The sequence below is a fragment of the Eptatretus burgeri genome, chromosome 13 (genome assembly GCF_056783735.1).
Source record: "Eptatretus burgeri isolate ZD-2024b chromosome 13, Ebu_testis_v1, whole genome shotgun sequence".
In the NCBI taxonomy this organism is placed as follows: domain Eukaryota; kingdom Metazoa; phylum Chordata; class Myxini; order Myxiniformes; family Myxinidae; genus Eptatretus; species Eptatretus burgeri.
The window spans coordinates 48,603,329-48,616,853 of record NC_140973.1 but is presented as its reverse complement, the minus strand read 5'-3'; positions in this window follow the sequence as shown (position 1 = coordinate 48,616,853).

Sequence of the window (13,525 nt, the reverse complement as noted above, 5' to 3'; positions counted from 1 at the left end):
ATTCCCATTGCCTAGAAGTCAGGATTTCAATGAAATTTACAAAAATTCATTTATTCATTTATTTCATCATGAATACTTCAAAATTATAGAAATTACAGAAAAACTCCACGAGAATGTAATTAAAAATGCTTTAGGCATTTGGCTTTGCGTTTGTGCTGCTCTGTGTCAGTTTCACGATGCAGGAACCAGCAGAAATCGCCCATCATGTTCGGGTTGTGCCGCCCTTGGTAACGCGTCTCCATGAGTGAAATCTCTTGGTGGAATCGTGCGCCGTGCTCGTCGAGACTGCTCCCAAGTTGTCAGGGAAGAAGTTCAGGTGCTGCTGTAGGAAATGGATTTTCAGGGACATCCTGGAGCCAAGTTTCCTGAAGGACTCCAGCAGCTGCTGCACTATTTCTTCATAGTTGTCCGCGCGCTCGTTCCCCAAGAAGTTGTCCGTCACAGCTTTGAAGCTCCTCCACGCTGCCAGCTCTTTGGGGTTTAGAGTTGTCGGAAAAGTTTCGTCCTTCATAATCTGTCGGATTTGCGGTCCAACAAAGACACCAGCCTTGATCTTGGCCTCCGACAAGGTGTTGCCAAACTTTTCCTTGAGGAGGAACTAAAAACCCACGCCCATTCAGATCCATTGCCCGTACAAAACTTTTCATCAAGCCGAGCTTTATGTGGAGTGGTGGAAAGAAAACCTTGGCTGGGTCGACAAGGGCGACATGCTTCACGTTGTGTCGACCAGGTACATGCTCTTTTCACTCTTCCCAATCTTTCTTCGTCCAGTGATTCTTGTCGTCTCTGCTATCCCAGAGACAAAGGAAGTACATGTATTTCGTGTAGCCTGACTGCAGCCCTAACAACAGCGCCACCACTTTCAAGTCTCCGCAGATGTGCCAGTTGAAGTCATTGTACTTGATGGAATCAAGCAGCTGCCGCATAGTCTCATAGGTCTCTGTCATGCCCCGAACGCGTGAGCCAGTGGGACTGATGGTTTCTCGTTGCCATTGTGGAGCAAAACAGCCTTCAAGCTGTTCTTCCCCGAGTCGATGAAGAGGCGCCAGTCTGCAGGATCGTGATCACACCCAAGTTCTTTCAACAGACCGTTGATGTCACTGCAGAATGTCATCGTGTCTTCCATCTCAAAGAACTCAGCCATGTCTCTGTGACGTGCTCTGAACAAGGATATCTTGGTGTTAGGTTCAAGTAGATTCCACTGCTGCAGCCTTGATCCAAGCAGCTCTGCCTTCGCCTTTGACAGCGAGAGATCTCTTACAAGATCATTTACGTCTCCCTGGTTCAGAAGGTGTGATTCTTGAGTGTCGGGTTCAAAAGGTTCATCATCACCATCCTCTTCACCACTGCTTACAGCTATGTTCTGATCAGCTGGAGGTGTTGGAACGGGGTTCTCATCATCATGAGGCACAGGTTTACGAGCAGAGATGCAGTCAGCGTACTTGATGTGACCTTTATTCTTCTTGTTGAAGCCGGCGATGCTTGTGCAGCAGAAATAACAATCATCATGATGATTCTGCGGCTCACGCCATATCATGGGCACCGCAAATGGCATGCTCGCGCGCTTGCCCACCAACCACTGAGTCAAGGTTGTGTGACAGCTTGTGCAGCAGATGTGTGATGCCCAGCTCTGTTCTTGGTCCCCCACCTTACACCCGAAGTAGTGAAAGTAGGCGGCCTTCATTTTCACTGCTGTAGATATACTTCGCTGTTGATCTTTTTTGGTATACCGACCACAGACATAACAGAAGTTGTCAGGATGATTGGTACAGGAACGCCTACTCATCTTTATCTGAAAGAAAGAAATATAACACAAGTTAACAACAATTGTACGAAATAGACATGTTAAAGACATATGTAAATTTCATTGAAATCCTGACTTCTAGGCAATGGGAATATTTCTGTTCCTGAAAATCCTGACGTGATACAGCAAAACGGTTATGATTTTTGAAATCAGCGTACCCAAATTAGTCTTAATCACTTTACACATCTCCAGTAAAAAAAATTTTTTGAAATTTGTTGTTCAGTGTAATAAATGTCAGTGCGTCTCCTCCATTACTCCAAAACCATGAAACCTCGTGGCCCGAAACTTTGCATGCATATTAAGGGAAATCCAAGGGAATGTAGGAATGAAAACTGGGTTTTGAAGAAATGTAAACACCCCTTTTGAAGATATTTAACTCATCTCATCATGAAAAAAACTAAAAACAAGCTTATCCTTGCTCAGCCCACTCTCCCTCGCAAGGGTCTTTTGCCACCATTTCTTTCGGCCTGCTTATAAACGCCTTGCTTTGGAAACATGATGTCCTTTCATGGACTAATTAAAGTATGTAATTGAAATCTGTCTTCGGATTTGAGTATCGGAGCATGTGTACTCATCAAGTGTTGACATCTGCAGTGAAATTTGAAAATTTTAACAAATTAACTATTCTCATAACTCAGCATACTTAGGTATTTACTTAAAGTAAGGAAGGCCGTGATTCCTCTTTATCCATATTTACAAGTTGCCAAAGCATTAAATTTAACTTTCTCTACTGTGAGGAGAATTCTATTGAGTCAAGAAAAGATTAAGGAATGTGCCGAAAATATGAATACAACAAAAATAATTTACTAGAGGGATAGCCACGAAGACTCCCGAGGCCACAGCTACGTTCTCCGTGGGCAAATTTCCCGAGTTAGGAAGGCATAATAAACTAAATTAAAGATCCAATTTCAAGAACAATTGACAAAACAGTCGGATTCGAATGAATAAAGTAATGGGACAAGTGAATAATGAGTTCAGGAGAGAATTGGAAAATATTTTAATGTTTTAATTCATTTGCTGTGAAAATTTATACTCAATTTTTCAGGCAGCACTCTCCCTCCCCCATTCCTCACTATCCCCTTTCCCTTCCACACACTCCACGTTCCTTTCCTCACACCCCCCTCTCTCTCGCTTTTTCTCGCTTCAACTCTCCTCTTCGCATCCCCTCCCTCCTGGAGTATATAGCGACATGTGGTGAGGTATCACCACCCCCACCCCCACCCCTCTTTCCTCACACTTTCCCCTTCCTTGCTCTGCCCCTTTCCTCATTCTTCTCCCTTCCTCTCGCTCCCACCCCACTCCTCGCACCCCTCCCTCCCAGATTGTATAATGATGTGTGGTGAGGCGTTGCTCTCCCCCCTCCTTACTCCCCCTTTCTTGCTCACCCTCCTTATTCATCCACTCCTCCTCTCTCTCCCCTCTCTCTCCCTCTCTCTCCCCTCCCTCCCTCCTCTCTCTCCCCTCCATCCACTCTCTCTCTCTCCCTCCCTGCTCTCTCACCCTCCATCCCCTCTCTCTCCCCTCTCTCCTCTCTCTCCCCTCCGTACTCTCTCTCTGTCGTTCCCCCCTCCTCTCTCTCCTGCCTCTCTCTCTCTCTCTCTCTCTCTCTCTCTCTCTCTCTCTCTCTCTCTCTCTCTCTCTCTCTCTCTCTCTCTCTCTCTCTCTCTCTCTCTCTCTCTCTCTCTCTCTCCCCCTATTTCTCTCTCCACCCTCTCTTCGTATTCCCTTCAGCAAAGCAACAGGTGATGTTTGTCTCTAAATATGTGCTTAATTGTGGTAGTCCAATCAATGCATGTGAGATCCCAGACATGCTGGGTACCTTTGTGAGAGGAGGGAGGGGAAGGGTGGAAGTGGGAGGAGGAAGGAGTGGGAGAAGGGACCCAGCGTTGCCCAGAAATGCTGGGTACCTTTGCAAGTAATAAATATGCCTTACATAATGTGTGTAATTCTAGCTTCGTAACATCAAATCATATCCCCACAACAGATGGGCAGCCACAGACAAAAACGTGAGACATCAGTTTCGCACTTTTTGGTAATGACAAAATCATCTTCCATTGCAGAAAAATAAGCAATAAAACAATTGCAACAAGAAGAGAATACTTCGATATCGCGCGGCTGGGGGCAGTAAAAGGTTAAGAATGATGAAACGATTTTGCAGTTATAAAATTTAAATGTAGACACGGTGAATTAGCATGCATGATGGGAAGGGTTGTGACGTTGGACAAATTTCTATTTACAGCCCTCAGATCAAAGGGACGTACGCGGCCATAAGTGTGACAGAAGACAGAGGACAGAATAGCCAATTGTATCACAGCGCGATGTCTCCACGCTGTAACAAGGAAGAACGAGAGTTACAACGCTGCGCGTCAACAACTAACGGAACAGGAAGATTATCACTTCCTGCTCAGAAAATCAACTTCCGGCGTCACTCAGAAAACGATTCAGCACAAAAAAATGTTGCTCTTCCGCATTAACCCCGCCCACAATTCACCCGGCAATCTCCGCCCACAATTCACCCGGCAATCTCCGCCCACAATTCACCCGGCAATCTCCGCCCACAATCCACCCGGCAATCTCCGCCCACAATCCACCGGCAATCTCCGCCCACAATTCACCCGGCAATCTCCGCCCACAATTCACCCGGCAATCTCCGCCCACAATTCACCCGGCAATCTCCGCCCACAATTCACCCGGCAATCTCCGCCCACAATCCACCCGGCAATCCCCGCCCACAATACACCCGGCAATCCCCGCCCACAATTCACCCGGCAATTTCCGCCCACAATCCACCCGGCAATCTCCGCCCACAATCCATCCAAAAATCTCCGCCCACAATTCATCCGGCAATCTCCGCCCACAATTCATCCGGAAATCTCCACCCACAATCCATCCGGCAATCTCCGCCCACAATTCACCCCGCCATCTCCGCCCACAATTCACCCCACCATCTCCGCCCACAATTCACCCGGCAATCTCCGCCCACAATCCACGCCCACAATTCACCCGGCAATCTCCGCCCACATCACACCCAACAATAAGTGTGACAGAAGACAGGACAGAATAGCCAATTATATAACAGCGCGATGTCGCCGTGCTGTAATATTTTTTTTTTCATTTCATCCAATTAGTCAGTAAGTCTGGGGTTGAGTTAACTGTTCAGGTGGCTGTCTTAAGACTTTGGAGTCTTGAGTTTGAGCCCCTGCAGTCTATTAAAATAACACCAGGTGGGTTGATTCAGCCTGTCATCCTTAAAAGGTCAGCAAAATGAGCACCAGCTTAAGAGAAACAGGGGGTACTGCATCAGCGGCACAGCCCCACTCCCAGCAAAATGAGCACCACCTTAAGAGAAACAGGGGGTACTGCATCAGCGGCACAGCCCCACTCCCAGCAATGATGTAGCCAGCAGCTCCTGGCTCCATACAAAATAGAAACAAGGAAGTCAATTATTTTCAAAATATTGTCATAAAAATTAAACCCTATTTTTGTCTTCTACTGTCACCTCTCTGGCCTCGCCCCCACCCCCCCCCTGCTCTGTCTGAGATATTTCTCCGCTTCTTCTTCTTTCGGCTGCTCCCGTTAGGGGTCGCTACAGCGGATCATCCATATGATCCGCATAGTGATTTGGCACAGGTTTTACGCCGGATGCCCTTCCTGATGCAACCCTGGTCGCCTCTCACGACACAGGGATATGGTACACCTATTTTAACCGGGGTATACACCGGCCCAGTATACTGGTACTCATTTCGCCGACCTCGGAAGGATGACAGGCTGAGTCAACCCCCTGGTGTATTAATTCAGTGGCCCAAATGGGGCTTGAACTCAGGACCTTTTGGATCCCAAGCCACTGCCCTAACCACTGCGCCAACACCAGGCTCTGTCTGAGATATGTCTCACCCCCCCCCCCCCCAATATTCCTACATGGTGCTCAAGGTCTGCCAGCAATCCCCTTCTGGGAAAACTACCAAAATAAAGAATCACTACTCACCTTCGCTCTTTCATTTCTCTTTTTCCCCACCTTTGGAAAAAACTCCCATGCCCTCTTCAATCCCACTCTTCCCTCGAGGTCTTCAAAACAGCTGTTCACCACCATTTCTTATGTTCCCACATCAAAAACCACGATCTTTTTTACCCCCGTTAATCCACCCCAAACCCACCTCCTTCAAATTCCCTGCTTTCCTTTCTGAAAGTTCCCTGTCATGTAAGGTCCTGAAAGTCCCTGTAGTGTCCATCTTGTTTACCCAGTGTACCCTGCCCCATCCCTCTCCCTTCCACAGATCTCACGTCTCTGTTCCACACTGTTTTGTCCTTCCCTCTCCTGCCCCTCTTGTCTCCTACCCCCTCCCTCCCCCCATTGTTGTACGGTCTGTGTTAGCTCTCATACGGGGCTTGACATTGTATTTAAAAAAACAAAAATATAACCCTAAATATTCAAAAAAGATCCAAGCTCACACTCCCTCACATTGCAGTGGACACTCATGCCCCATCACAACCAAACTAATCATAACTTCAAAGCAAAGAACACTCCAATTGTATGAACAGACCACTTGGCTCTTGGGAAGACAAAGTTTCAGTTGGATGCACAAAATATTCAAAGCAACAAGGTGCTCCAACTCCCGAACCCCACCCCAACCCAATCCCTCCTCTGAGTTTCCTTCTGTATTAATCTTGTCCACCCCATGCATCCTCTCCTGCCCCCCCCCCCACCCAATTCTTCTCCACAGCCATTGGTTATCCACCTTCCCCTGTCTTGCCCTTTGGCTTTGCTGTTGGTGTTACCCCCTCTCCCCCCCCCAACCTCTTTCTATACTGTTGTATTTGTCCTGTTGTGTCCTGATCTGTTCAGTGTACTAGTACTAGCCTCGACTATGTATCCAAAAAAAAAAAAACTCAGTTGGAGCAGATTGTTCCAACAACTCCAACTCTGTCCCTAAACAAAACTCTGCAGACTTGCTCTGACTCGTTGTTTCCTTCATTCAGCAGAATCAGACAAAGGTGTTTTCTTTATCATCTGCTTGAGAATATGATGGTAAATAATAACCATTCCTTTCACACCATGAAGCATATAGGACTGCCAAAGCAGTTTCATTTGGTTAAGGAGTGCAGTCCTGGACAGGTCACCACTCCAGCACAGGACACTCAAATGGCTTATCACCCCAGTAAGCTGCTACTCATTTTGAAGACCTAGGAAGGATGAAAGGCTGAGTCAACCCACCTTGTGTTATTTCAACGAGATGATAAGGGCTCTAACTCAAAACCCTAAGATCTTAAACCAGCCACCTTAACCGTTGAGCCAACACCAGGCTCAGACGATGACGGTAACATGTAGATATTATTCGGTTGAGGTGATATCAATCGATGAGATGAATCACGAGGCCAGCCAGACCTGAAGTCATCTCCTTGTGAAGAACAATAGACAATGCACTTGGTTGCACTGACAGTCATTCTAGACTCGAGGAAGTGTGGTATTCATAAAGAATGAATGACCACCTTTGTAGTATCAGGCAAACAACTTGCTTTGAAATGGCACTACACTCCCAAAAATAATTTTCTTCGTAAGAATAGATATTTTTAAATCATAAAAGTTCTCTTGAAACAAGAAAACAATGACAATATATTTTGAGCTGTGAGAAAATAATTATAATAGTTTTCTTTGTTTCAAGAAGACTTCTTATTTTTATAACATATTTTCTGACAAAGAAAATTATTTTTGAGTGTCAGGGCTTACTAAAGATGGCTTTTATTTTCTAATCAATCATTAAATGTCAAACAGCTCCCCTTTGTAGCTTGCTGAATAAATGACCATCAAATCCTGCACCAGACATGACATCAGCGATGTTTTAAATGTCAATAATAAGAGAAATGACTGAGTAACCTGAAAATTTTCGGGAGTCTTCAAAACTTGTGCATAGAAACTTTTTGTCCTTTCATGACCTGTTTGCACAGTGATCCCATTTTGAGTATTGGATGCATTATGTTCTTCCCCAAGTTCAAATTTCACGTAGTAAAGTCTGTGCTGCATGTAAAAGTACACCGAGTTGCTTCCTAATGTCCTTGTGCTGCATATACTGTATGTGCAAGTTCCTCCATGAGCTTTAGGCAATACCATGGTGCTTTCAAGGTAATGTTTATCTGTTTCCATTTTCATCTGTGATAATACCAACACTCAATCTTTACACCTCTTAATGCTACCTGCTCACTTTCACTTAACATTACAAACCTGAGTGCTCTTGTCCATATTCTTAACCCTATCAATCTGTTGGGCCTCTTATCACTGTTATCTCGCTTTCCCATGAGCCTCATTCTGTTCCATTCGGTCAGATTATTGTACGACCAATAATTTGAGTCCACTTAATGAAATAGAAATACTTTATGGTTGTAATGCTTTTCAAAAATTCTCTCTGCATCATTTTTGGATCACGGTGCAAGGTGGTTGATCGAGTTCCTGCTGTACATGGCTCAAAGCAGGGAATCCGCTTGTGCGAGGATGATGAGATGAGTATCCGAAAGGAAGACGGCTTTTGTTGTTTTACAAATCAACGCCATTGCATGTATGTCAGGCCACGACTGCACATCTCTCACCATGGCTACAGATTCGGTTTCCATGGCTACCGTGCAGTACCTCGCTTCTTCATCCTACGTAGAGACAGACCGTTAGAGTAAGTGTTTTTTTATTTTGTTTTTTTTTTTTAACATCGATGCTCTCCACCTTCTCGAGGTCACAAACACATTTTTTTTTTCTCAAAAATAAAAACCGAAGATAAACCCCACGTGTCAGCAACCGTGAAGATTCAATGTAATTGCATTGATGTGATGCTGACAAGCACTGCGGATGCAGGCAAAGGCAAATGATCCATCAATCATGGGGGAATCTGGGGATTTGACCAAAAGATTGCAATGTGACATCTCAGGGGATTGCAGTGCTAACTGATCCCAAATTCATTCTCTCTGCCCTTGAGCTATTGAAAACAACTGAGAGGTGTGTGCATCAATGTAAGCTAGATATGTAAAGAGCATAAGGAAATCAAAGAGCGAGCAAATAGGAATGAAAGGAAACCGCTCGTTATTAATAAAATCACACTCAGAAGATGGATTTCCATATGCATTAGCATTTCGAGTTCTTATTTTACACACTGTGTGTTTAGCAAGCCAGCACAAAGTATGTCCTGGCAGGTACATATCAATTACATGTCATGCGTGTAACATGGTACTTGTTCCAATTGCAGAGTCAGATTCTGATTCCAAAATACATGGGTTCCAAAGTCAATCTGTTGTTTTTGTGCTTTGAAGATAATATGGCATTAGAGTACAAGGTTGGGCAATATGTCTCTCCTGGGAAAGGTGAGGTGAGATGCTTCCTCCTCCACCCTCCCCTTTGGGGGTTGTTATCTCCATTTGCAGGTTTCATTACTCCAGTGGTTAGTTGTTCAGTCTCTTCATTCTCCTATTTTCACTTGTCCATTACATTCTTTCGGCCCCTCCTCTTCTTCTTCGTACTTTTCTCATGTTGTTGGTTTGCAAATGTTGATGGGTGATAGCATGAGGGTTGTGATGGCATCTGTCATATATTTGAACATTTATTTGCTCTCCAATGCCGATAAAAGAGAAGTTCTTCCATTATTGTGTGTAATTATGTATAAGGAGGATGATACCTGCTCTCAATTTTCATGATACCTGCTCTCAGTAGTGTGGTGGGTGGTTCTTCAACTACGTCAATGGGAATCACTATTGTTGATCATGCACATGCCTCCTTTCACACTAACCTTTAATTGCAAGATAGATGGATGTTATCACTGTTGAAAATCCATAAAAGTCATTCTGTTCATTTAGTCATTTTGAAGCCATGAGGTCAAACCTCCAACTGCAAAACTCTGCTCGGGGTTTGTTGCCAGTTCAGTACAAACAGCGACAAAATTTCTTCCTCATACATCATCTGCTTGAGTGCAGTCATATAAATGGCTGAATTTGGGTGAGGTCTGCCTTCATTAGAGATAATGAAATGGGAAATAATTTTAATCAACATTTTACTCCCACAAAAGCTTGGACTGTCTCTGTCTCTCTCTCTCTCTCTCTCTGTCTCTCTCTCTCTCTCTCTCTCTCTCTGTCTCTCTCTCTCTCTCTGTCTCTCTCTGTCTCTCTCTCTCTCTCTGTCTCTCTCTCTCTCTCTCTCTCTGTCTCTCTCTCTGTCTCTCTCTCTGTCTCTCTCTCTGTCTCTCTCTCTGTCTCTGTCTCTGTCTCTCTCTTTCTCTGTCTCTTTCTCTGTCTCTCTCTCTATCTCTCTCTCTGTCTCTCTCTCTCTCTCTCTCTCTCTCTCTCTCTCTCTCTCTCTCTCTCTCTCTCTCTCTCTCTCTCTCTCTCTCTCTCTCTCTCTTTCCACCTCTCTCTCTCTCTCTCTCTCTCTCTCTCTCTCTGTCTCTCTCTCTCTCTCTCTCTCTCTCCACACCCTTGTGGGAAATAATTTGAGATTATTTTTGCCAATGCTCCTATGTTTTTCTTTTTGGCAATACTGGGGAAAAAACAAGTCGTCCAAGCAGGCTTTGGGTGATAGTGTGGCAGAGATTTTTTTTTAATATGAGGTGTGCGTTCTGATAACCGAGGAAGACAAAGATCAGGGTTGTGCAGATCCTCCGCTTGAAGAGGAAGACTCTCCCTGATTTTGAGGGCAGTGAAAATGGAGTGGAGGATTATTCTCAGACTACCAACAATGGGAAAAAAAATACAGAGAAGCTTTGGCAGCATCAAAACGACAAAAAAATCCTTCTTTGGACATTGTATACGCAAGGGAAGCCATGTGAGACAATTGCACACCGACACTCGATTTTCAGTGAGATCACCTTTCCACGTCTGGGGATCATGCTGCAGATTTTATCCAAGAAGGTGAAGGTGAGGTAGTTGAGAATACTGCTGGGAGTTAATGCTGTGCTCTCCATTCACTTCCATGGCAGCCTTACTGCATCATGAAGCTTTATGCCTTTCTGATCCTTCTGCCATGACGGTTGTTCGCTCCTCTTTCCCTGAAGAGTATAATAAATATCTCTGATATTTTTTTCCCAATGGAATGATATTCGTGAGAAGGATGAAGGACTTTTTGATTTTTGTAGATGTTCACTCATTTATTAATAAACTTCACCCTTTATTTTTCTTGAGATGTTTATTTTTACACGGCCGTGATATACCAGCTGAAGCAACGGATGATAGCCCACGGCTAGAATTATGGAATGGTTGTGGGTGTTGTCATTTTTTTCTGGAAGTAAAACAAAAATAATGGTGTTGCTATTTTGTTTGGTAATTGGTCGTCTTGGCAGATTATTAAAACCATAATTCTGCAGCATAGGCAGGTGTGGGTTGTATGTGCAGGACTTCAGGAGAAGTATTTTCGGTAAGTTAACATTTATTATGCCTTTGTCAGGAGAGGAAAATCAAAGATAAATGCTATAGCTTGTTATGTGAACCAAGGCTGCATCAAATGGGAAGAGATAAACTTCATTTGTGGAAGGGATAAATTTGACAGCAAAGTGGACATGGTTAAAGTTTGCTTATACCATGTAATACATTTCTCAGGTCATGGACAAGGTTCCAAACAAGGAAGTATGCACTGCACAGGCCTTTTAAAGGAAACCTGCAAACAATACAATACATATTTTGAAAAGAAAGGCAAAAGCCTTCCACTTGCAAGGCACCAAGCTCGATATATTTGATGATGGGGATTGCGAGAGAGATTTATATCCTCATTAGATTTTTATATTAAGAAAGAGGATGAGATTACAATGATATGCAAGCAAAAAGACAAACTAAAAATGTTGCATATTCATACTAATTCAGAAAGTTCAGTTTATTTTCTCAATGACAAGATTGAGGCTCATGGAAGAGCTAGGTGATGGAGGGTATTGAACTGACAATAAGGCAGAAGGGAACCTCTTGGACACAATATACAAGGGATTGAACAAACAGGAAAAGAGAGAGAAGGGAAGAGGAAACACAGTAACCTACATGTAAGAAAGTTGGATTATGGAGGGTTAATGGAGGTAATAACGATTGAGAGTAAGGATAGGGGATGATATGAAATGGTGGTGTACCAGCTGCTTGAAACCCTGGAGGGAAGAGTGAGATAGAACAGCCTCTAGAAGCGCTTCAACATGGAAGAAGCGAGGAATAAAAGAGTTGAGGTTAATGGAACGCCAGGATTTTGGAAGTTTAACCAGGAGGTGGTTACTGAAAAAAAGTTTACATTTTGAAGCTATTGCAGGGGGTTGGAAAGCTGAGAGAGCACAGGGATCTATAGCAGATGAGAGGCGAGTAAAAAAACAAAAAAACTAACTATTGTCCTGCCTGAAATGTGGAAGCAACAGAACTAATGCTTTGGCCTAATGAGAAAGATTCCAAGAATGGCAAGTGCTTTAAATTCCAGTCTCCAAGAGTGACAGATGTTGGGATTCCAGCAAATAAGACAGAGAAGTACTCTATTGAGCTATCGACAAATTCCTTACAGACGAGTAGTTCTGATTTTTGAAGGAAAGACTTGGAACGACAGACCCATTCACCTTTGGAAGCCACCATTGCTATATGGTCAGCCAAGGGGTCGTGGCTGATTGTGAGGCAAAGAAGTTCAAAAGACTGAGCCTTTTCCAGTAGCTTACCAGAGAATCATAGGTGGATTAATTTGGTGGTTCTTCCATAGTGACAGGATGAGACTGTGAGATTTTCCAGGATGAAAGTATGATGAAGATGTGGCAGAAGAGGGGCTTTAGCAGAATGCTGAAGAGACTTTCACACCAACCTTTTTTACCTGTGATGTGTTGCAGGTCTACAAGAGCTCTGCATGGTTGTTGTTGCTGGTGTTGTAGTTATTGTTGGGGATCGATTTTGAAATGTGCACCCATTGGTCAGACAGCTGCCAGACCCCAACCACATTTGTCACTCGACTCCACCCACCATGGCACCCAGCCAAAATAATATGGCTACCATCTTGATTTTCTGGTGGGCCAAAGACATCAGGTCTGTAGGTCTGTGCTAATAATACACTACCCAGGTCTATTACATTAGATTTCCATTGGCTTTGTTTGGGTTGAGTGTTACTCACCATAAGGGATCCCAAAAAATTTCATCATATGTCGAATAAAAATTATTAGTAAGGTTTAATCAAGCTTGCCAGCAGACTTGGTATGCGCTTCCCTAAAAAAATAGCGTGGGTCTAAGACATCAGTCCAGTAGGCCTCCGCTAATTATGCACTGCCAGGTTTGTTGCATCAGATAAAACACAGACCATACAACCCAGACAATATTATTTTCCGTGTGTGTAGTGATGTAGCATGATTGGAAATTTGGGTTAATTCATTTTTTTAATACCAAATCGAGAGCGTTGTGTGTTGTTCCCTTGTGGTGGGATGTTTCGAATTGGAAATGTTACAACATTTTTTGGGAGGATTATCTTTTTGTTTGCTTGTTTTGATTTGGTTTTGCAAAAGAATTCCTATTTTTACCAGCTCACTGATAAATTGTTTGTTTTGATAGGACATGTCCATGCTTGGACCTTTGGGAATCAAATCTTCTGTGACAAAAAATGCAAATTCTGGAGGCTTTTGAAATGTTCTCAGATCACCTTACGTCGGTCAGATTAGGTTCAACTTGCGGCCGGGTCAGGACATTGTTACAATTCTATGATGTCAGTGAGTGTAAAAGAGACATTGCAACACCCATATTGCATTGAACTCAATTTTTATTTTT